Genomic DNA, 25004 nt, shown 5'->3' on the forward strand with positions numbered 1-25004 from the left:
ATGGATTACAATCAAACTTGTTCAACCCATGGCGTGGGGGCCGCATGTAGCCCAGGATGGCTTTAAATGCGGCCCAACACAAATTCATAAACTTTCTTTAAAAATTATGAGTTTTTTTTTGGTGTTTTTCTTTTTTCTTGATCTCATCAACTATCATTAGTGTTAGTGTGTTTTATGTGTGGCCCAAGATAATTCTTCCAATGTGGTCCAGGGAAGCCAAAAGATCAGACATTCCTGGCATCATACTAGTCCATTTACAAACTTGCCTTGTTCATTTTACTGTGTGTATTGGAGGTCTTCCCATGTCAGTGTTTATTTTTTTTTCATAGCTGCATTGCATTCTATATTTTGAATGTGTTTACCTTACCAATCTTCTGTTGATGGACATCTATGTATTCCCATAAAAATATATTTCTAAGTGTTTTTAGACCTCAAACATATGGAAAGATGGTCGCAAATGTCAGTGGGTTAAATGAACCTAGTCCATCAAGTTCTGGAAAGGATGGTGAGAGAGTGGGCACAGAAACACTGGGGTCTGCGCTCTGGAAAGCTGAATTGAAGGGTTCTCAGGAAGCTACCAAGAGGCTGTTTGCATGGAAGGTTATTTTTGGAGGTAGCCTGCCTGGTTTGGTGTCCTCAGCTGCAAGTGCAAAAACTGAGCTGCGTCATCACATTCCCCTCCCCCTCTCACCATCCTTGGGCCTTCCAAGTTTATTTCTGGATTCGGGGTCAGGAACAGGACCTCGTGGGAGAACTGGCACTTAAGTGGTAGGGAGGGAGGAGAGAGAACTGAAGAAAAGGAGTGTTTGATCTTGGGCTCTGGAGGAGGGATTGTTACAGTTATATTGTACTTTGTCTGGTTGTTCAAACCTACCTGGAGTGTTATGCTTCCCTGGGTCCCCTCCAGAGAGTGATAAAATGATGCACACCCAGAAATTGGCTACTCGGATGACAGTGGCTTAGGACAGCATATCGGAGATGGAATAAATATGGAAACTAGGACTTTCTAGTCTGCAAGAGATAAAAATAAGAGGCATCCTTTTCATGTGGAAGAAATCACACTTCATTAGAGTCACACTGAGTGGCTGCTGCAGAGGGGAGAAGCAAGATGGGGGTGGGTGAGGAGGGGAAAGAGTTGCAGGAAAACAAATAAGGAAGAACTGACTTAACGGAGCTACCCAACAATGGAACAAGCTATGTTACAAGGAAGCCACTGCCGTGGTATAAAGTGATCCAAGCAAAAGTTGCAAGTAGGCCGGGCACGGTGGCTCACACCTGTAATCCCAGCACTTTGGGAGGCCGAGGCGGGCGGATCATGAGGTCAGGAGATCGAGATCATCCTGGCTAACACAGTGAAACCCCATCTCTACTAAAAATACAAAAAATTAGCCGGGCGTGGTGGTGGGTGCCTGTAGTCCCAGCTACTCGGGAGGTGGAGGCAGGAGAATGGCGTGAACCCAGGAGGCGGAGCTTGCAGTGAGCCAAGATCGTGCCACTGCACTCCAGCCTGGGTGACAGAGCAAGACTCTGTCTCAAAAAAAAAAAAAAAAAGTTGCAAGTAAACTTGTTTGCCATCAGAGGACTTCTGCATTGCAGAGGGGTTGACCTCAATGCTCACTTAGGCCTCCTCCAGCTTTGAGACTCTGTGACTATGGGGCAAGAAGCAGAAAGGTGCAAACTAGAACTAAAGGGGTGGGACAAGTTATAGACAATGTAATGAAGTAGTTTTCGCCTGCTCTGAAAAGGTGGAATAAGATGGAAGCCATCAAAGGAGGCTTAAGCCTTGTTTCCCTTGGATCTTGGCAATTCTCTCCCTGTTCTGTCCTTGGCTTCAGCTCCCTTTGACCTTGTGTTCATAAATTATTTCCCCAGGAATAAATATATTACATACACTTTAGATGACCAGGAAATCTGGCAACTGGAAAAGAACTACATGTCCCAGGAGGATGGCTGTAAATTTTTTTCATTGCAGTCTTTGTAAATCTGCATCCATCTCTTGGTTGATGGAGTTTTCCTTAGCACAGTGCTGAGCTTCCAGCTTTAATTTTAGGAACGCTGTACCCTTTACAACCTCTTGATGGTCCTCTGTGCTGGAATTGAGGGCACCCACCGTGTTTAAGGCTGATCCCTTTCTTTCCTGCAAGTGAAGAAGAATGTTTTGATTTAAGTCTTAACCGAGTCTGGTGAAGGAAACGTGGCAAAATTTACCATCTTCTGGGCTTTTGCTGTGTGCCTGGCCCTCATTAGGCATGTTGTGTGTTCTCTCATCCGATCATCATAGGAAGATCCTCTGTGTCGGTATCATTAGCTCCATTTTGCAAATAAGAAAACCAAGCTTCAGAAAGGGCTAGAAACTCATCCAAAGTTTCAGGCGCCCACCCCTACACCCAGCTAATTTTTGTATTTTTAGTAGAGATGGGGTTTCGCCGTGTTGGCCAGGCTGGTCTCAAACTGCTCACCTCAGGTGATCCACCCACCTTGGCCTCCCAAAGTGCTGGGATCACAGGCGTGAGCCACTGTGCTGGGCCTGCAATGCTCATTTTTAGAACACAGATCCAAATAATCCCCATAGTCTGTTGCTTCCAGAGCTTAGTTGAAGGCAGATATGCACATATTAATTACAATATAGTGTGATAAATATTATGATTTGGGTGTGTACAGATGATGGGAAGAAGAACCAGTGAGTTTGGGAAAGATTTCTGGAAGAGGCAACACACAAGCTGTGTCTTAGAAGGTAGTAGCTGTTAGACTCTGGGAAATGAGCATTTTTGGGGCAGGGGAAGGCTGCAGGAGCAAAGATTTGAGGGTGAGAAATGGCTCATTGTGTATGTCAGGGAAACACTAGCAGGTTGATATTCCTGGAGAGAAATGCATGAAGCATGAAGTGGCGGGACTTGATGCTGGAACCATTACATGCGTTATTTAATAGAATTTTCATAACACTGCATACACTATTATTATCTAAATTTTTTTTGTTTGTTTGTTTTTAGACGGAGTCTCGCTCTGTTGCTCAGGCTGGAGTGCAGTGGTGCGATCTTGGCTCACTGCAAGCTCCACCTCCAGGGTTCAAGCCATTCTCCTGTCTCAGCCTCCTGAGTAGCTGGGATTACAGGTGCCCACTACCACGCCCGGCTAATTTTTGTATTTTTAGTAGAGACGGGGTTTCACCATGTTGGTCAGGCTGGTCTCAAACTCCTGACCTCGAGATCCGCCTGCCTTAGCCTCCCAAAGTGCTGGGATTACAGGCGTGAGCCACCATGCCCAGCCTATTAGCTCAGATTAATAGGTGAGGAAACAAAGGTTGAAGGAGATTCAGTGACTTGCTCAAAGTCAGACCGTGAGTGTGTTGAGTTGCGTGGACTCGAACATAGGCCTGCTTGCCTCCAGAGCCCATGTCTCAGCCTCCACTTCCAGTGCCTGCAGAGGCAGGCTGTGAGGGTCTGGCTTGCTGGCTAAGACAATTGTTCCCTCTTTTTTTTTTTTTTTTTTTTTGAGACGAGTCTCGCTGTCGCCCAGGCTGGAGTGCAGTGGCGCAATCTCGGCTCACTGCAAGCTCCGCCTCCCGGGTTCACGCCATTCTCCTGCCTCAGCCTCTCCGAGTAGCTGGGACTACAGGCGCCCGCCACCACGCCCGGCTAATTTTTTGTATGTTTAGTAGAGACGGGGTTTCACCGTGGTCTCGATCTCCTGACCTCGTGATCCGCCCGCCTCGGCCTCCCAAAGTGCTGGGATTACAAGCGTGAGCCACTGCGCCCGGCTGTTCCCTCTTTTAATATTTCAAGGACAACATCCCTTGCCGAATCCTCCTCTTTCCACCTGCCTCATGGTGTTATCCAACTTTTTGTTAAATTGGGACTAGTGGGTCTGATGTTGACAGCTTTTCTGAGTCTTGGTTCTAGGGTTTACCTTCCTTTTTATCCAGCCAATCAGTAATCCAGAAATCTTCAAATAAAATCTTTGTGTGCCCAACCATGTGTGAAGAGAGAGAACATTCATCCCATTTCTCAAAAGCTCCAGGTTCATTTGTGAGCCCAGGCAGTGCCTGCGAATCCTTTAGTTTGGAGAAACCCTTTGGGGACTGGAACAGGAACAATCACAGTTGGCTGGAGGAACGTGGGGCAAATGGGCCTTGAGCTGTCCTTTTAAGGATGAGTAGGAGTTGGGAAGTTGGAGGGCATAACATATGAGCAAAATTATTCTCTCACTTAATGGTGAATAGGACATCTTTTGCCTATTCTTCCCATCCTCCAAGATAATTCCTGGGTTAGAGTTGGCTCTCGGGTAGGAGAGGCAGTATGGGGAATTCATTCATGCAAAATCAAGATTATTGAAAACTAATTAATCGGATCCCAAAGACAAGATGATGAAACTACTCAATGAAATAAAAAAGGTAATTACAGAGCCAAGGAAGACATTGAGGATATAAACAATGTCATTACAGAAAAAGTTAACAGGAAACATAACAGAATCTGTTGAAAATTAAATTGCTAACAGAGAAGGAAGACTTGAAGAAAATCACAGCCTATGCTGAGAAAAAAGATAAAGCGCTTAAAGATCTAAAGATCATACAAAGGTGACCCTTCCAAAGGGTAATTGGAGAGTCTGCGGAGGCATGCATCGCTTTTGCTCACATTCCGTTGGCCAAGACTTAGTCACATGGATAGACACACCTGGCTGTAAGTAACTCTGGGAAAAAGTCTCCAGCTGAGAGGCCATATGCCTTCTTAAAACTCAGATTTGGGGAAAGCTTTCTACTACTGAAAGGAAAACCTGGATATTGGGATCAACTAGTATCTGCTTTAAGGGAAGTCATGTTGGTCTCAGACATGACTAAACAGGTTTACAGAGGCCAGGTGAGGTGGCTCATGCCTAAAATCCCAGCACTTTGGGAGGCTGAAGCCTGAGGATCACTTGAGGCCAGAAGTTTGAGACCAGCTTGGGCAACTTAGCGAGACCCTAATGAAAATCATCAGCTGGGTGTGGTAGTGAATGCCTGTAGTCCTAGCCACTTGGAAGACTGATGTGGGAGGATCCCTTGCGCAGGAGCGCGGGGCTGCAGTAGCTATGATTGTGCCACTGTGCTCTGGGCTGAGTGAAAGAGCAAGACCTTGTCTCTATTAAAATAAAAAAAAAATTGTTTACGGAGTTCCGGGGCAAAGGCAATGGGACTGAAGAATTTTACACTCAAATTACTTTGCAAGTATGTCAGGCAGACATCCTCACACATGCAAGAATTTAGGGAATCTAGCACTGAAGAGGCCTTCTCAGGAAACCCACTTGAGGATGAAAAAGATTACTTGACAAACATACTTAGGAAGGCATAGTGAAAGGTCAATTGGGGAACTCTTAATCCGTTCAAATAGAGAAGCAAAGCTAAGCAGGGGCAGGGATGGGCAGTGAGGACTAAGGAACAGAATGTGAGGAAGTAGAAAGAATATACCAGAAATAGGGGGTTAGGGGAGACGTGAGGAGATGTTAAGTGCTAACTTTAGTTAGAAGTGTACCTTTTCCGGCTGGGCGCAGTGGCTCACTTCTGTAATCCCAGCACTTTGGGAGGCCAGGGCTGGTGGATCTCGAGATGAGGAGATCGAGACCATCCTGGCTAACACGGCGAAAACCCGTCTCTACTAAAAAAAATACAAAAAAATTAGCCGGGCGTGGTGGCGGGCGCCTGTAGTCCCAGCTACTCAGGAGGCTGAGGCAGGAGAATGGCGTGAACCCAGGAGGCGGAGCTTGCACTGAGCTGAGATCATGGCACTGCACTCCAGCCTGGGAGACACAGCAAGACTCTGTCAAAAAAAAAAAAAAAAAAAAAAAGAAGGGTACCTTTTTCGGGCGGGTGCGGTGGCTCATGCCTGTAATCCCAGCACTTTGGGAGGCCAAGGCGGGTGGATCACCTGAGGTCAGGAGTTCGAGCCCAGGCTGACTAACATGGTGAACACTGTCTCTACTAAAATACAAAAATTATTTTGTACTGGGCATGGTGGCGAGCGCCTGTAGTCCCAGCTGCTCGGTGGGGCTGAGGCAGAAGAATGGCTTGAACCTGGGAAGCAGAGGTTGCAGTGAGCTGAGGTCGCGCCACTCTAGCTTGGGCGACAGAGTGAGATTCCATTTCAAAAAAAAAAAAAGAGTTCCTTTTCCTTATAAAATAAAATAATAAAATTAGATATTTTATTTTACTTTTTTAAAACTTAGTATTATTATTTTTTGAGACAATGTCTCATTCTGTCACCCAGGCTGGAGTGCAGTGGCGTGATCACGGCTCACTGCAGACTCGATCTCCCGGGTTCAAGCGATCCTCCTGCCTCGGCCTCCGAAAGTGTTGGGATTACAGGTCTGAGCCACTGCTCCCGACCCAAAACAGCTATTGTATAAAGCAACCCCTGTCTATCCTTTCACGCATGCTTTCTTCCATCCTCCACACTTCTATCCATATACAAATACAGAGACTTGAGGAATGATACTAATTATTTTTTCCTGGCTAGAAGGCTCTTGGGTGATTTTTAGATCTATATAGTTTCACATATTGATTGACATTTTATAAAATAATGAACTAGTCTTAAATAAGACCACCGAAGCTATTCTGAAGGCACCATTAAAAACTGGTTCCCGGGGAGTGAAGAGTGGGAGGGGAGATACAGATAGATGAACACTGTGGGGGATTTGAGAGTCAGTTATGCAAAACCTCACTCTAGGCAGAACAAAATACATTATCAATCAGATGGACAGCTGGGGATTGGGGCCCACACGACAATGGGAAAGGTTTCACCCAGGAGACCGATGGAGTTTTGATAGGTGGAGAATGGGAGAAAGGACCTTTCTGGCCTGGGGGCAGCAGGAGCAGGCCTGGGGGTGAAGGGGTGTGGCATGTCTGGGGTTACTGGGAGCAGTTTGTTGGTGGTTCGTGGTTGGAGAAGCAAGGATGAAGGAAAATATGGCTGCTGTTCATACAGTGTCCACAGCACACCCGACACTACACACAGATATCTCTAGGTTGCCCAACAACCCTATAGCACAGGTACAATTATCCCTACTGTACACATGAGGGAACTGAAGTTAAGGGTGAGAGATCTGTGCTTGCTTCAGCAGCACATACACGAAAAGTACAATGATACAGAGAAGGTGAGCATTAAAAAATAGTGATGTTTATCTGCCCCGAGTCGCATGGTGGTGAAACTGATTTGGGCTCCCTGCGCTGCCTGCACAGCCATGCCCATGGTTTTTCTATTGCGCTATGATTTGTGGTGCACAGAGACCAGAATCAGCCACCTTTGTGAAACACGAAATGTAAAAATAATTGTATAGGTAAATATTTTATAAGTAAGTCTATTTTATACATTTACATTTATGTTTAGATTTGTGTTTATTATTATTTACATTTACCTATAAAATAAAACATGTTTTAGATGTAAATTTTGTAGGGAAATTTTTAGGTAAATATAAGAGCCTACATTATGGTCCAGACTCCACCATCCAGCAGCTGTGTGGCCCCAGGCTACTTAATCAGAACCCTAATTCCCTTGCCTATAAAAGGGGATAATAATTGTGCCATTGCCTAGCCTGAGATTAGTTTTTATGTTCAAATTAGATCATAGACGTTAAGGATGAGACGGTTTGAAAGAGGCACACAGAAGGGTTTGTTATTGCGGACACACCCCTTGCTCTGCTGAGTGCATACATCTGTTAAAGCACCCACAGGTGTCTGTGAAAACGTTCACAGTCATAGACACAGCCCCTACAGGGTTGAAACAAACAACCTGGTTAACAGGCAAGAAACTGCTTCCCTGACTCAGATAACCAGCTGGAGGCTGTGGTGAAAGGCAGCAGAGTGAGGGAGGGAGGAGGCAGGGAGTGTGTCTGGCTCTCTCCCTGCCTGGGTGAGAGACCGCTCCTGCCTGCCTTCCTGGTTGCTGGGGAATGTCTGGGCTAGAGTTGCGTCGGGATGGCTGTCAACAGCTTGGTGAGGGTGGAGGAGGCTGTTCCAGACGTTCCAAGCTACAGGAATGAAGGTTGGAGCTGCCACGCCGGCAGGCCCTGCCACGTCTGGTAGAGGTCAGTGGTCTGAAAGAGGGACAGGAAGGATAGGGTTGTCAGGGGACTTCGGTGGCCAGCTTTGTTCTCCAGAAGTACTGATGAGGACAAAGCAAGGCCCTGGCCTCAAAGAAATTGGGCTTCTGACAACACTCATCAAACTGGGCAGGCAGCCAGACCTCCGCACTGAGCTAGTATGGCTGGAGGCACCTGACGTTTGCTCCGGGAAGGATCAGGATGGTTGTAGGGTGTGGGTTGGGGCCTGGTATGCTCTTGGGGGTTCAGAAACTCTAGTGTGTGTGTGTGTGTGTGTGTGTGTGTGTGTGTGTGTGTGTGGTCGCTGGAGAGAGACCCAGGCTATTCCATATTGCTGAAGAGATCCGTTTCTTCCTTATCTCACTGGTCTCTCTGCTATACCAACACCTTTGGCTCAGCCTCAGCTCCAGCCAGCCTCGGTTCCGGAGGAGTCCCCTCAAATTCATGGCCCACAAAGGAGAGAGAAGACCTCTGATCTCTTGTGCCATGCTCACTATGCTATGTGAAATTTGCTATGTTAGACCGTGACATCTTGGATGGTGGGGATGATGACGGGTTTCTCTGCACAGCCCCGGGCCCAGTATCCTGCCCAGCCCTCAGGAGGCCTCATGGAATGAGCTCAGCCTCCCTGATGCTCCTGTTTGTCCACCGAGGTAAGAACACATCCAGCCACCAGTGAGTTGAGTTGAGTGGGTGCTCTTCGGTAAGATCAAGGTGTGAGAGCAGGCAGTGGATTTGCAGTAGCCCGTGGTGGGAAGCCCGTGAGGCTGTAGTGGGCCCTCCTGCTCCACCAGAGAGTCATTTTTCCTACCTGCCAATTCTAGCCTTGGAAATGAAAGCCAAGCAGCCGGGTGAAAGAGGGAAAATTCTCTGGGATGGTTCATGGATCTGAGCCCTGGAGGAGAGCCCAGCTTGGGACCTTGTTCTTCTTGTCTTATCCTTTCGGGAACCAGGTTCATAGGAATTTGTTCCAGGTGAGAGAGGGAAGAAGGCAGCTAGGGAGCCGTGACGTGGCAGCCAGGCTGAGTTATCGGTTACCTAAGAGCCTGCCTCAGGGATCGCCTTCATGGATTGCACAGTGCTGGTGCTGGGAGGAGGCTGGCCTTGGGCCTGAGCTGGAGGTGGTGGCTGACATGTGAGGAATGAATCCCCAGAAGATGCTTCCTGCCAGAGGGCTTGTGACGGCTCCTTTTTTGCTTTTCACAATGAACATCTTATTCTGGGCTGCAAATTTGGATGAGGGGAAAAAGCTGGCCAGGAGGAGATGAACCAAAGGCGTCGCACAGGGAATCCTTCTGTACTTGAAGAGTCCTGCCCTTGTCTCCCCAGCCAGATGCAGTGACTCACAGTAGGAGGGCTTGGAGGCAACTCACTGCCTTCTCTGTTGACTACCATTTGCAATGTCACCTTCCTCAGAAAGACCTTATCATTTAGAAAAAAAACCACATGCTTTGTAGCCAGACAGACTTGGGTTTAAATTCCAGATATGCCACTTCTCAGGTGTGCAAGCTTGGCAGCGTGGCCTCTCAGTTTCCCATCTGAGTCTATATTCATCCTTTCTGCCTTGTAGCATTGGTGTGAGTCCTAGATGTAGTGCCTAACCTAGGTTTGGGCACATGGTTGGAGACCAATAAATCGTGGTTATTTTTAATATCACAGCACATGTTAATGGTTATTCTCAGTTATTGGCCACCTGAGGGGCCACTTTGCTAGGGGCTGCGAATATAAAGAGAAATGAGATACAGCCTCTCCCTGGAGGAGCTCTCCATCTAGGAGGAGAGCCAGGCCTGTGGAAGGGGGCACAAAGGAAAGCAAGTTGCACAAGTTGTGGAGGGAGCAGGAGGCAGGGGCAGAGAAGGCCAGAAAAAGAGATGATATCCTCAAAGGCTTTAAAAGAATGAAGAAGAATCTGCCAGGCAGTTGGGGTGGGGGCGGCATTGGATCCACTCATAAGGGAGGGCAGAGCTAACAGTGGAGGCTCCCTGGACAGGTGAGCCCTCGGGCGTCCCCTCTCTGCTGGCATTTGAGCCTACTCAGTTCTGGTCGGGATAGAGTCTGCAGTCGTTTTCCAGCAGGTGGTTTTACATGGGCAGGAATCCAGCCAGGCCTGACTGGGGGAGAGGGTGTTGAGGTGGCACTTGTCATCCCAGTGATCTCTCCGTAGGTATCTGGGCTCCAGGCTTAGGGCTAGGAGCAGGAGTGGGCCTCCTCAGAGGGAGTGGGACAGATTACCAGACAGGAATTGCAAAGGCAGAGCTCACTGAAGTGCAGGCTCCAGGTAGTGTGGATGGAGGGGCTTCACAAGACGGTACAAAACTGTTGTTATCAAATTCAGACAGCAGGTAGGTGGGAGGAGGGGTGACCTGTGACTTCTGTGATTGCTGGGAAGTCCAGTGACCCTTTGTGCAGTGCTCAGTGTCAAATAAAAAGAACCGGAGAAGACCACCGTGATAGTTAAGGATATACATCTGTGGTTTTAGTTATTCACAAATGACTCTAACGTTCTGTGATATGATATGATTGGGTGAATCATTTGGATGAGATAAAAACAGGATTTTATTTGCTGCATGCATGTTATATGTCACTTAGGTGGTGATAAAAACAAACGTAGAAGCTTTCATTTACTGAACTCTTACCATGTCTAGGCATGCTATATGCTTTACAAGTATCTCATTTAACCCTGGCTAAATCCAGCTCTTTGAACACCGTACCTACTCCACAAATCTGAGTGTGACTGTAGAAAAGCATAGTGTCATCCTGAATGGTCCCACTCTAATTCTTTTTTTTTTGAGACTGAATTTTGTTCTAGTTGCCCAGGCTGCAGTGCCGTGGCATGATCTTGGCTTACTGCATGCAGCCTCTGCCTCCTGGGTTCAAGCGATTCTCCTGCCTCAGCTTCCCGTGTAGCTGGGATTACAGGCGCCTGCCGACATGCCCCGCTCATTTTTTGTATTTTTAGTAGAGACATGGTTTCACCATGTTGGTCAGGCTGGTCTTGAAATCCTGACCTCAGGCGATCCGCCCACATCGGCCTCCCAAAGTGCCGGGATTACAGGCATGAGCCACTGTGCCTGGCCGTAATTCTTGGCCATGATTCTTAAGGGGACATTGGTGTTGTAGGCCATGTCGCTTCATTTTGTTGGTCCATCGGTTCTCAACCCTGGCTGTCATTAGTGTTACTGGTGGGAATTATAACACGTATTGCTGCCTGAATTCCTCTCAAACTAATGAAATCAAAGTCTTTGTGAGGTTGACCTGGGCATCAGTATCTCTTTTTTAACCTGTGCTGTTAATTCTAATGAATAATAGTTGAGAACCACGACCATTCTTCTGTCATCTAGATGACTGTTTCACACCTTTTTTTCTCTCTTCAAGCCTCTTAACACCTTCCCTATCCATACTCTCAGTTGATAACCTTGTTTTAAACTTACCTGAAAAAATAATGGAAGTCGGAGGAAAACTTGTATACCTTTTGTCTTAGTCCATTCAGGCTGTGATAACAAAATACCGTAAACAGGGTGGTTTATAAACAACAGAAATGTATTGCTCATAGTTCTGGAGGCTGGGAAGTACAAGATGAAGGCACCAGCAGATTCGGCGTCCCGTGAGAGCTTGCTTCCTAATTTACGGTTGGTGCTTTTTCACTGTGTCCTCATATGCTAACAGGGCTCACTAGTTCTCCAGAGCCTCTTTTATAAGGGTACTGTATGAGTCCATGTTGCATCACTATAAAGGAAAACCTGAGACTGAGTAATTTATAAAGAAAAGAGGTTTATTTGGCTCGTGATTCTGCAGGCTGTACAGGCCTGGCACCCGCATCATCTTCTGATGAGGCTTCAGGAAGCTTTTACTCACGCAGGAGATGAAGAGGGAGGGGGTGTGCCTGGCTTTTCTGCTCCTGGAGAGAGTTGTCTGCATTTGCACCCTGCACTCCCTCTTCTCTCATTCTCATTTAAACTCAATATGACCAATCTTTTGTACCCATCACACCACCAAAACCAGACTGGTCAGGCTCACCAGTATCCTCTCTTGCCAAATGCAGTGGTCAGATCTCAGTTCCTATCTTGACTGATCAGCAGCTTTTGATACAGTTGACCATTCCATCCTCCTTGAAATCGTTTCTTCTCTTGGCCTCCGGAACATCACTGTCTTTGCTTTTCCTCTTCTCTCACTGGGTTCTCCTTCTCAGTTCCTTTTGTTCGTTCCTTTTCTTTTCTTTTCCTTTTTTTTTTTTTTTTTGTTTTTTTTTTTTGAGATGGAGTCTCACTCTGTCACCCAGGCTGGGGTGCAGTGGCGCGATCTCAGCTCACTGCAACCTCCGCCTCCTGGGTTCAAGCGCTTCTCTGTTGGCTCATATTCACTTGGTCACTGTGGAGTGCCCCAGGAGTGGCCCTTGGACTTGGCCTCTTCTCTGTCTCCTCATGCCCTGGCCATCTCACATCATCCATTTACTGACAACCCTCAATTTATATTTCCAGCTCCAGCCCACACCTTTCCCCTGAGTTCCACGCTCAGATATTCAATGATCTACTTGACAAGTTTCCTTAGACGTCTAATATACATCTCAAATATGACAAGCCCAAAATCGAACTGCTGCTTTTCTCCCTAAAAGAGCCATCCTCATTTCAGTGGACAACAGTTTCATCTTTCCATCTTCTAGGGCTTAAACTCTGGAGTCATTCTAAATTCTCTTTCTCTCATGCTGCACCCACTCTGTTAGCAAACCATGTCAGCTGTGCTTTCACAATAAATTAAGAAACCAACTACTTACTTAATTCATCAAATTCATGTTGGTCCAGGGCAGAAGACCTGTTCTTTCTCTTAGAATCGTTTCATAACTGAGTCTCCTGCTTATAGTCTTGCTGCTGTGGTATGTTCTCAAAACAGTAACCAGAGTGATCATTTTAAAAGCTGTAGTAATGTGTCGTTCTTCTGCTCAAAAACCAGCAAAGGCTTCCTCTTTTACTCAGAGCTGAGAAAGGCCTTCAGGGTTCTGTGTGACCCAACCTTCAGACCCTGCAGACTTCATCTCCTGCTCTTTTCCACCCCTTCATTCTGCTTCACCTCATTGAGCCTACTCCTCAGACATAAAGCACACTTTGGTCTCAGAGCCTTTCCACTGCTTCCTCCAGGCAGGACACCTTCCTTCATGTATCCCATTGTTTTTATCTCTTCTTCAGGTTTCTATTTAGATGTCACCTTGTCAAACAGGCCATTTGACAGCCTTATATAAGATTATAATCTCCTGCCTGTCTCCTCCCACCGTCATATTTGGCTCTCTCCCTTTTATCCTTCCTCGTTGCTCTTCAATAGCGTAGGTGGCCATCTGAGTTATTACCCTGTGTCTGTTCTCACTAGGAACTTGCTTCCATGAGGGCAAGGATGTTATCTCCTTTGCTCACAGCTATTTCTTTAGGACCCAGAGCAATGCCTCAGGAATCATAGGCATAATCCACATTTGTTGGCTGAATTTAACAAAATCCTCACAATGACACTTCAAAATTAGTTGGAATAACCCAAAATTTATACATGAGGAAACTGAGACACAGAGAGGTTTTTTTTTTTTTTTAATTTTATTTTAAGTTCCAGGGTACATATGCAGGATGTGCAGGTTTGTTACATAGGTAAACATGTGCCATGGTGGTTTGCTGCCCCTATCAACCCATCACCTAGGTATTAAGCCCCACATGCATTAGCTATTTATCCTGATGCTCTCCCTCCCCCAGGCCCCCTGACAGGCCCCAGTGTGTGTTCTTCCCCTCCCTGTGTCCATGTGTTCTTATTGTTTAGCTCCCACTTATAAGTGAGAACATACGGTGTTTGATTTTCTCTTCCTGTGTTAGTTTGCTGAGGATAATGGCTTCCAGCTCCATCCATGTCCCTGCAAAGAACATGATCTCTTTCCTTTTTATGGCTGCATAGTATTCCATGGTGTATATGTACCACATTTTCTTTATCCAGTGTATCACTGATGGACATTTGGGTTGATTCCATATCTTTGCTATTGCGAATAGTGCTGCGATGAACATATGCGTGCATGTATCTTTATAATAGAAGGGTTTATATTCCTTTGAGTATATACTCAGTAATGGGATTGCTGGGTTACATGGTATTTCTGGTTCTAAATCTTTGAGGAATCACCACACTGTCTTCCACAATGGTTGAACTAATTTATATTCCCACCAACAGTGTAAAAGCAATCTTATTTCTTCATAGCCTCACCAACATCTGTTGTTTCGTGGCTTTACTAATTGCCATTCTGACTGGCATGAGATAGTATCTTATTGTGGTTTTGATTTGCATTTTTCTAATGATCCATGGTGTTGAGCATTTTTTCATGGGTTTGTTGGCCACATAAATGTCTTCTTTTGAGAAATGTCTGTTTATGTCCTTTGCCCACTTTTTAATGGGGTTGTTTTTTTCTTGCAAATTTGTTTAAATGCCTTGTAGATTCTGGATATTAGACCTTTGTCAAATGGATAGATTGCAAAAATTTTCTCACATTCTGTAGGCTGTCTGTTCACTCTGGTGATAGTTTCTTTTGTTGTGCAGAAGCTCTTTAGTTTAATCAGATCCCATTTGTCAACTTCTGCTTTTTTTGTAATTGCTTTTGATGATTTTGTCCTGAAATCTTTGCCTGTGCTGATGTCCTGAATGGTATTGCCTAGATTTTCTTCTAGGGTTTTTATAGTTTTGGGTTTTACATTTAAGTCTTTAATCTATCTTGAATTAATTTTTGTATAAGGTATAAGGAAGGGGTCCAGTTTCAATTTGCTGTGTATGGATAGCCAATTTTCCCAGCACCATTTATTAAATAGGGAATCCTTTCCCCATTGCTAGTTTTTGTCAGGTTTGGCAAAGATCAGATGGTTGTAGATGTGTGGTCTTATTTCTGAGATCTCTATGCTGTCCCATTGGTCTATGTGTCTGTTTCTGTACTAGTACTATGCTGTTTTGGTTACTGTAGCATTGTAGTATAGTTTGAACTCACGTGGCTGGATGCCTCCAGCTTTGTTCTTTTTGCTTAGGATGTCTTGGCTATATGGGCTCTTTTTTGGTTCCATATGAATTTTAAAGTAGTTTTTTTTCTAATTCTGTGAAGAATGTCAATGGTAGTTTAATGGGAATAGCATTTAATCTATTAATTATTTTGGGTGGTGTGGCCATTTTCATGATATTGATTATTCATATCCACAAGCACGGAATGTTTTTCCATTTGTTTGTGTCTTCTCTTTTTTTTTTTTCTTTTGAGACAGAGTCTCACTCTTGTCACCCAGGCTGGAGTGCAGTGGTGTCATCTTGGCTCATTGCAACCTCCACCTCCCAGGTTCAAGCGATTCTCTTGCCTCAGCCTCCTGAGTAGCTGGGACTACAGGTGCACACCACCATGCCCAGCTAATTTTTGTATTTTTAGTAGAGATGGGATTTCACCAGGTTGGCCAGGATGGTCTTGATCTCTTGATCTTGTGATCTGCCCACCTCAGCCTCCCAAAGTGCTGGGATTACAGGCGTGAGCTACCATGCCCGGACTGTGTCCTCTCTTATTTCCTTGAGCAGTGGTTTGTAGTTCTCCTTGAAGAGGTCCTTCACTTCCCTCGTTAGGGGTATTCTAAGGTATTTTATTCTCTTTGCAGCAATTGTGGATGGTAGTTCATTCATGATTTAGCTCTCTGCTTGTGTTTTGCTGGTGCGTAGGAATGCTTGTGATTTTTGAGGTTCAGAGAGTTAAACAACTTTTTCAGAGTAACACAGCTTGCTAGCGTAGAACTAGGACGCAAACCTGCCAAGTGACTGTGTCGTTAGATCGTCTCTCTGTGGAGCCTGGCCTTCACCCTGCACCCACATCTCAACTGCCTCATTTTTTTCATGTCTTGTTGCAAGCAGCCGGTCCCACAGAGTGAGAAAAATCCCTGTGAAAAATGTCGCAAGTGTGACTGGAGGTGTAGGAAATGCATACACAAACAAGCCCTTATCTGCAACTTTCAAGTCCAAAAATTTGTGAAAGTCAAGCTTTATCCTTAACCCATTCGGTGGCAAAACCTGATTTGGACTGATGTGAGGCTATTTATAAATCTCTGCCTGTAAAATGTGTGTGTGTGTGTGTGTGTGTGTGTGTGTTTTCTTCCTGGTAATTAATATTTCCTTTAAGGCTCTTTCCAGGAACATGGTCAGTTTTAAGACCCGATTAAGATCAGGCACAGCAGGCCAGGCTAACAGGGGCATGTGTGAAATGCCGTTCTATACCAGAGGGAATGAGAGAAAGTCTCCATGCTCACCAGCGAGGCCTCTCCCTGCTCCCAGCACTTTTTCTGCTTCTGTCACACAGTGCTGGATACTAGGGTCAGATTCTGCTCTCCCTAGTCATGAGGCTAGAGGAGTCCTTCTGCATAAACTTAACAGCCCAAGAGAAAAAGCCTATAGATATTGATATTTAGGGTGTTCCAAACAAAATGTACAGCTGACTCACGATCACCCTCCCGTAAGATCTACCAGTTCAGAAGCACTGATCATGCACACAGAACATCCGGTCAGTTTTTAGTGTCTCACTTTTCCATTTAAAAAGACAGCTAATGATCACCAGATATTTGAGAAAAGTTTGAAACATGAAAGGCAGAAATTAAAAGAGGCAAACAACAACAACACTAGAAACTCACAAGAAATAGAGAAAATATAGGGAGCAGAAGAAAACTTCACAAAACCTGTAATTACTAGTCTAAGAGAGATATGAGAATATGTTGCATTAATAAAATAAAAGCAATGTGTAACAAAGAGGAGTATTCAGAGACTAAGAAAGAACTTTTGGAAATTAAAAGCGTGATAGAAGAATAAATCAGTAGAGGGTTTGGAATATAGAATTGAAGAAAACTTATAGAACCTTGCAGAAAATCAAAGAAAGAAAGAAAATGTGCTGGGCGTGGTGGCTCATGCCTGTAATCCCAGAACTTTGGGAGGCCAAGATGAGTGGATCATTTGAACCCAGGAGTTTGAGACCAGGCTGGCCACATGGCGAAACCCCACCTGTACTCAAAAATACAAAAATTAGCCAGACATGGTGGTGCACGCCTATAGTTCCAGCAACTTGGGAGGCTGAGATGGGAGGATCACTTGAACCAAGGAGGTTGAGGTTGCAGTGAGCTGAGGTTGTACCACTGCACTCTAGCCTGGGCAACAGAGTGGGACCCTATCCCTCCTGCCTAAAAGAAAAGAAAAGAAAAATAAGAAAGGATTATTCTAAGAAGCCCAACATCAAAATAGTAAGACTTGCAGAAAAAGAGAATAGAGACAATGAAAGGGAAAATTTATTAAAGAAATAATATAAGAAAAACTTTGAGAACTGAAGGACATTGAAAAGCCCATTTGAGTACCCGGGGCTATGACTTGAAAAAAAGACATACACCGGAAGAAAAGCTTCTTGACAGGAGAAAATTCCCCGAAAACAAATGGATTATATATAAGAATAGAAATATGATTGACATCATCTATCTCTACAGAAGCTAGGAGACAATGAAGCCATTCCTTAAATTCTGAGAGGATAGTATTTCCAACTGAGAAATTATATCCTGACAAATTAGTAATCAAATATGAGGGTGGAATAATGGCATTTTCAGGTATGAGAAGTCTCAATGATTTTATTTCCCACACAACCTTTTTTGAGGAATCTACGATGCATCTGTTTCTCCAAAACTAGAGAGTAAACTAAGAATAAATGTGATCTTCCTTTAAGCACAGAGAGCAACCACTTCAGGTTGATGGAGGAGAATGGAAGCTTCCAAAAGGGAGATTTTTAAGAATTAAAAAAAAAAAAAGATGAGTACATAACGGTATACTTAGTGTGCTGTGATGAGTTTTATAGTTTTGTTGAAATGTTGAGGGCTGAATTCGTGACAAGTACATAGAAAGTTAAGCAAACAAATGAGGCAATAATGGACTCTACAAAAGGCAACTAAGAAATGTACATGAAAGGAATTAATTATAACACCACGCATGGCTCAGCTATGAACAATATAATTTATCTGGTTATAATAATGTCACTTAATAATTACTTGACAAAATAATGTAACTTAATAACGTAGCTATTAGTGTTGACTTAATAAAAAATGGTATAACTATTGGGAGAATGTGGGACAGGAGAGGTGGTATATGGAATGGTGGTAAGGAGCTAAATCCTTGTTTTCTATAATAGGAAGTCAATGAATAATATCTAATATTGAAAAAAATCCAGAGCCATATAAGCCTGCTATTTAGATACACTGAGATGACTCTGGAAATAGATACAGGAGTTGAAAGACAGAATTAGGGATATGGAGGGGTGGGGCAGGGCCTGCTGTTTCTCCTTACAGCCTTGCAGTACCACTGGACCTTAAAAATCATGGATGTGTGTTGCTTTGATTTAAAAAAGGGGTCACTGTGCTGGGCGCCGTGGCTCATGCCTGTAATCCCAGTAATTTGGGAGGCCGAGGCTGGTGGACGACTTGAGGTCAAGAGTTCGAGACCAGCCTGGCCAACATGGTGAAACCCTGTCTCTACCAAAAATATCAAAAATTAGCCAGGTGTGGTGGCATGCACCTGTAATCCCAGCTGCTCGGGAGGCTGAGGCAGGGGAATCTCTTGAACGTGGGAGGCGGAGGTTGTGGTGAGCGGAGATTGTGCCACTGCACTCCAGCCGGGGTGACAGAGCGAGACTCCATCTCAAAAAAAAAAAAAAAAAAATTAAATAAATAGATAAATAAATAAAATAAAATAAGTTAAAAAGGGCTCAGTGTCTCCCCCTGTATCCAGATTGGCACCTAAAATAGGCACCCAATCAAAGCTGAATGATTGTTTGCTGTAGAGAACATATTAACAACACAATCGAATAAATGTGCAGAGGCACCCTCCTTTGGAGATTTTGCATATGGCAATGGCAGAAGAGCTTCCCTTTTCTGGTTCTCCAAATGCAGACACCATTTCTCTTTTTGTCAGGGCTCACCCATGTACTCAGTGTGCAACTCATACTTAGTTTCAGCTCTTTGCTGGAATCTCTTGGCTTAGCACTAGAGGGAAGATAAAGAAAAGCCCCTGGGAGGCAGCTGTGGGAGGCAGCTTTGTGTGTGGAACTCTGGCTTAGTCATTTACCTGCTTTGTGCCTTTGCTGGTCACCAAAGCTCTTGTCACCTCATCTGAAAATGGAGAAGACACTCCTCGCTTCATAGGATTGTGTGAGGAACAAATGAATAACTTAGTACATAAAGCACCTGGCACACTGTAGTTGCTAAAAAACAATTGAAATTAAAAATAAAGGAACATTTATGGTGGATATTATTAGGTCTAGGACAGGAGCCCCATAATGTTGGATCTGGGCTCCCCATATGAACCATCAAGAAGGGATGTGAGCCCTGGGAGAAGAAGAGGGGGACAGAAATAATCCGGGAAGTCTCCTTATCTTAGCAGACGTTCTTACTGTGTTTTGGGTGCAGTGTCTTCTGATTTGACTGCTGTGTTCAGCAGATTTGTAGAGACCCAGATCCTGGAATGTTTTATGCACAAGGATCAATAAAAGCTCTTAGCTTATTTAGCTTCCATATTCAAACATAATCAAAACCATTGCTCACATCTCAGACAATGTGGAAGAATGGCTCCAGGGTTAAAAGGGTTATCTCACCCTAAGGCTCCTGTGTGCTGAGTGGGGATGGCTCCTTGCAGCCAGGGGCTTGGGGCCACAGCCTTACTCCTGTGACAGGTGAACCCATTCTCTGAGTCAACACAGAGCCCTCGAGCAATGGTTCTGCTTTGAGGGGCTGGGCCATGAAATTCTTGGCTCAATTTATGAACTTCTGTGGGTTCCTTGGTTCCTGGTTGGGCTCTCCAAATCTTGGTTCTGGGTCTGTGGTTGGTGCCTCACACATTATATACTTACTTGAAGGAGACACTTGCTGGAGGCAAGAAGGAGTCACTGCGCCCAAGGCAGCCTCTCATTTAGCCACCTTCTTCCTCAGAATCATCTTCTGTGTCATCTAGATGCTTCTGGGTCTAAGGGCAGAGGAGAAAGGGGATTGGCTGAGCTGCTGCCAGGGGCTCTAGAGTTGGGGGACAGTGCAGTAAGGGCTGCCCCAAGAGATAAAACAGAGAACAGGCCCTGAGCAGAAGGAAGGAGTTGAGCACAATCTTGGCTGGCTGGGCCTCGAGAGGAAAGTAGAGAAACCAAATCTGGATGTCAGGCCCAGTGACCCTTGTGGGATAGGAGGGAGGTCAGAGAGCAGAACTTGTGGTGACAGATCACAGAGGGTTGTGAATTAAGTGGAAACTATATTAAAATGGCCAGGAAGCACTTGAGTAGATAGGAGGCTTGGGGACCCTATGATCAGCTGAATCTGCAGTGCTGAGTATGGTGATAGGAGGAAGTTATATAATCTACTTAATAGAAAAAAAAAGTTTAGAATTTAAAATAGAAGAGTCATCCAACTACACTTTAGCAATCTAGCATGGTCCTATCAGTAGATTTTTGTTTTGTTTTCTTTTTTTTTTTTAATTTTGAGATAGTACCTGCCTACCCTAGTGGCCCACAGCCACTAGACTCACTACATACCTGCTGTCCTGGGCCTGCATGGTGTCCTGTCTACCTCTCCCAGGGCCTCTGCCCTGCTCTCTTTGTAGGCCAGCTTCCTCTCCTTCCATAGAGCCCCTGTAGCTCCATCACTCTCTGTCTCGCTCTGTCGCCCAGGCTGGAGTGCAATGGCACCATCTCGCCTCACTGCAACCTCTGCCTCCTGGGCTCAAGCGATTCTCCTGCCTCAGCCTTCCGAGTAGCTGGGATTACAGACACCCACCACCACGCCTGGCTAATTTTTGTATTTTTAGTAGAGGCGGGGCTTCACCATGTTGGCCAGGCTGGTCTTGAACTCCTGATCTCAGGTGATCCACCCACCTTGGCTTCGGCCTCCCTAAGCACTGGGATTACAGGCATGAGCCACTGCTCCTGGTCCCATCCAGTAGATTTTGATTATCTATCAAAAATCCAGCTACAAACTTGAGAACAAAGTTTTTTTTAAAAAATAGGCTTTTGAGTGCTTACAATGGATGGCCCAAGCCCTGCCCAAGACGTGCACTAGGTCACAGGGGAGCCCCCAGTCTCACTTAGTGCCCCCTTAGGCTTCAGGAGCCAGAGCCAGCTGGGACCCCAGACCCATTTAAACAAAGCTCTTGCACAAGATGAAGAAATCCAGGCCCATTTTAACTTTTTTCCTGCCCGGGCCTCACAGGCTGGGTTACTTGCAGCACCTGCCCTCAGTACCAGGCCTCTAGTTTGCATAGATTTGCCGTGTTGAGTAGAGCTGGAAATAAGTTCTGCTCTTTCCGTTCTGATTTCCCAGCCCAAGATGGCTGCAGCCTCAGGGCCTTGGAGAGATTGTTTTACGTGGAACAATTTGGTTGCAAGAAACAGAGACACCCTCCCAAATTGAAGGGGGTCAGGGAGTGCGTGCAGGAGTAAGAAGTATGCACAGACGAGCCTCACGGCCACTTGACTCACTACATACCTGCTGTCCTGGGCCTGCATGGTGTCCTGTCTACCTCTCCCTGGGCCTCTGCCCTGCTCTCTTTGTAGGCCAGCTTCCTCTCCTTCCATAGAGCCCCTGTAGCTCCATCACTTGATCTTTTTTTTTTTTTTTTTGGAGATAGAGTCTCACTCTGTCGCCCAGGCTGGAGTGCAGTGACTTGATCTCGGCTCACTGCAACTTCCACCTCCCGGGTTCAAGCAGTTCTCCTGCCTCGGCCTCCTAGAAACTGGGATTACAGGTGCACGCCATCATGCCTGGCTAATTTTTGTGTTTTTAGTATAGACAGGGTTTCACCATGTTGACCAAGCTGGTCTTGAACTCCTGACCTCAGATGATCCTCCCGCCTTGGCCTCCCAAAGTGCTGGGATTACAGGCATGAGCCACTGCGCCCAGCCCCATCACTTGATCTTATGCATGGCATTTGCTTGTCATGGTTCCACCACTACCTTTCCCTTAACTCTAGGGTCTACCACCAGCTGACTAGAGTCTTTTTTCACAGTTGCAATTTTGAAAGAGTGTCAGATTGGCCCAGCTTCCTTATGTATGGATGAATTGTCTTTAAGTCAAAGTTCTACCCTTTGTCCATCAGGGGAAGTCCAGGTGAATGAGTAAGTGGAGTAGGGGCAGGGTGGGCAGGTAGAATGACTTGCCTAAATATTGGAGATCTGCAAACCATTTTCCAAAGGACTTAAGCACAAAAGGAATCCCCCATTCCCTCATGAATCTGCAAATTGCTGTGGCTGGAGTGTAGGGTGCATGAGAGTGGCAGGGCATGGGGCTGGTCAGGTGGAAAGGGGCATGAGACAGGTCCCCAGGGCTTTTACCTGGGTCACAGGGCTGAGAAACCTAGTTATCCGTGTAGGTGAATTATCCATCTCTCACTGAAAGTTTGGCCTGGAGTGAAAGGAAGGATACAAGAGGCTGGCTAGGGAGAGATGGAGAGTGGGGTCTTCCTTCCTGTTAAGGAGGCAGAGCAGCCAGCCCAGTAGTGCCCACCCTACCTCCACCCCAGGAGCACTTTGCTCTTGTTCCCCCAGGAAGGCTCCTTGTGGGCGGCTCCTAGTTGACCACTAGCTCAGCTGTTTGCCTGTAAAGACCTCTTCCCTGACTGCTCTCATTTCCCCACAGTGACTCTGGCTCCTGGTGTTTTGTTGGCATTAATTATAAACAGCAGCAAAGTGCCCAAAGCCTCAAGCAACTTGTTCTTTTTCCGTCTCACCAGATGCCTTTGTTGTTTGCCCTGTTCTGTCCTGAATCTTTGTGAGGTCTTGACGTTACCATCCATCACATGGCTCACTTCAGCTTCAGTTCTGTCTATCAGCATCTACCGTCTCATGGGATGACTCTTGTTTCTCTTTGTATCTAAGGGTTTCTTTCCCCTGGACACCGTCCTTGTGTATCCATCACTCCCCTGTCCCTCCACGGGTTTCTCTTTCTCTCCTTACGAATTATCATTCATGTACCCCTCTTTCCCAAGCTTGATTAGCAGAGTTTATTTAGCATAATGGGTCTTTTCTTAGGCTGGGGCTGAGCTGAGTGTGAGCATGAAAAATGAAAAGTCAGGCTTTGAGAACTCCACCTTCATTTCCACTAGAAATGGTTACACCAGGTGAACGAGGGTATGTGGGTGAGGGAGGGGCTTGGGGGAGAGAGGAGTGTTAGGGGAATGGGCACATTTCTCCATTGCTGGGAGCAGTTTCTACGGTACCAGTAGTCCTGAAGGTAGCATGCCAAGACTGTTCAGAAGCCTGAAAAATTTGGATACTCTTTGACCCAGCACAATTTTATTCCTAAGACTGTGTCTGAAGAAAATAATCATGGGGCTCCCTGGAAGATTTTGTTTCAAACACTATTTGCCATTAGCCAAAAACAAAACAAAAGGCTGGAGATGACTTAAATGTCCAGCCTTTGAGGGTTGGGTACAATTTATGGTACAGCTATGCGGGGTACTATACATGGCTGATTGGAGATCCTTGGGTACATGTATATTATGTAGCCATTAAAATGATGCTGCTGAAGATTACTTAATGACACGGCACTTACTAAACCATGCCTAGCTTTATTACATCTTTGTAAAAAATCTGAAAAATAAAAAGAAACAAGCAGAGTATGTTATCTGTAGTTATCTTGGATGAAGAAAGAATGGGTATATTTTGTCCTTTTCATTTAATTATATTTTCTAAAATTTATAGATTGAACATACTTTTTTGACACAAGGAAAAACAATTACTTTAAAAACAAATGCTCCCTATTCAGACAACTATAATAATATATGGGTTGAAAATTTAGGATCAGTTAAACATGCTTCCAAAATGAATTAGAAATTAAATTCACTTTTAAAAAAACTTTTTTTTGAGACAGAGTTTTGCTCTTGTTGTCCAGGCTGGAGTGCAATGGTGCGATCTTGGCTCACTGCAACCTCCGCCTCCCGGGTTCAAGCGATGCTCCTGCCTCAGCCTCCCAAGTAGCTGGGGTTACAGGCATGAATTCACATTTGTAACGGCATAAACAACATACTACAGGTCAAAGGAGACTGTGAACAAGCTTGATGTAGTTGTTGATTGAAATCCATTGTCTGCAGGCCTTCTCTAAACACAAGACTTGGGCCCAGTCTGTAGCTTCCTAACCCTTGCTTTTTCTTACCACAAGTAGTGAGTAGCACAAGGATTCCGTGACTGTAGTAGAGTTTGCTTTGCCTAATCTGCAACTCACTCTCAAATTGTACAGCCCCAGAGGGATGAGTCCGGGTGAACAGGTAACTCGTTTCGGTCCTGGAAGGGAGGCTGGCTGCCCCAGAGCTGGCAGCGGGAGGAGCAAAAACTCTTTACTCCTGAATGTATTAACGTTTGTGCTTCTGGTGAAACTTTGCTTTGTTGTTGTTTTTTAACCCCCTGCAGGCAAGGGGAGAGCCAATTGCGCAGAGCCCTGCAGCCAGCAGTCCAGGGAGAAGTGGTGAATGTCATGGAGCCCAGCTGAAATGGACTGGCCCCCTTGAGCCTGTCCCAAGCCCTGGTGCCAGGTGTCCATCCCAGCGCTGAGGTAAGACCCCTTGAATCCTGGCCTGAGGAAGAGAGGACACAGTGCCTTTTTTGCAGGGGCAGGAGGCAGAGGGCCTTCTCAGGAAAAAAGGAGCAGTTAGTTGTTTCTGGTTCAGTCAAACCGTCTGCTTCAGCCTCAGCCCACTGGGAGGCAAGGTCATTTGGTGGCCAAAGAGGCTTCTGGTTTGTCAGAGCAGGTCTTTGGAATCTTGATGGGAGTTGTATTTTCTCAGTTGCTGGTGAAATTTGAATTCCCAAGGGAATACATTTATCCTCCAGGTAAGACTGCACCGGGTTCAGGTGAATGCTTAACTTGAGTTTACCTCCGCTGCTCTGCAAGGGAGCTCTTGGGAAACACACACAC

The 25004-nt window shown here is 45.5% G+C and overlaps 1 protein-coding gene across 2 annotated transcripts in view; it reads left to right on the forward strand.

Annotated features, from left to right (window-relative positions):
• The window catches only part of ST6GAL1 (ST6 beta-galactoside alpha-2,6-sialyltransferase 1), a 147852-nt gene that overhangs the window by 9872 nt on the left and 112976 nt on the right, over window positions 1–25004 (forward strand). For both annotated transcript variants that reach the window (XM_032171876.2, XM_032171872.2), the window contains exon 2: window positions 24500–24641. The gene's annotated coding sequence lies outside the window, so the exon portion shown is untranslated. The remainder of the gene's footprint in view (window positions 1–24499; window positions 24642–25004) is intronic.

The sequence above is a fragment of the Hylobates moloch genome, unplaced genomic scaffold, assembly GCF_009828535.3.
Source record: "Hylobates moloch isolate HMO894 unplaced genomic scaffold, HMol_V3 SCAFFOLD_13, whole genome shotgun sequence".
NCBI lineage: Eukaryota > Metazoa > Chordata > Mammalia > Primates > Hylobatidae > Hylobates > Hylobates moloch.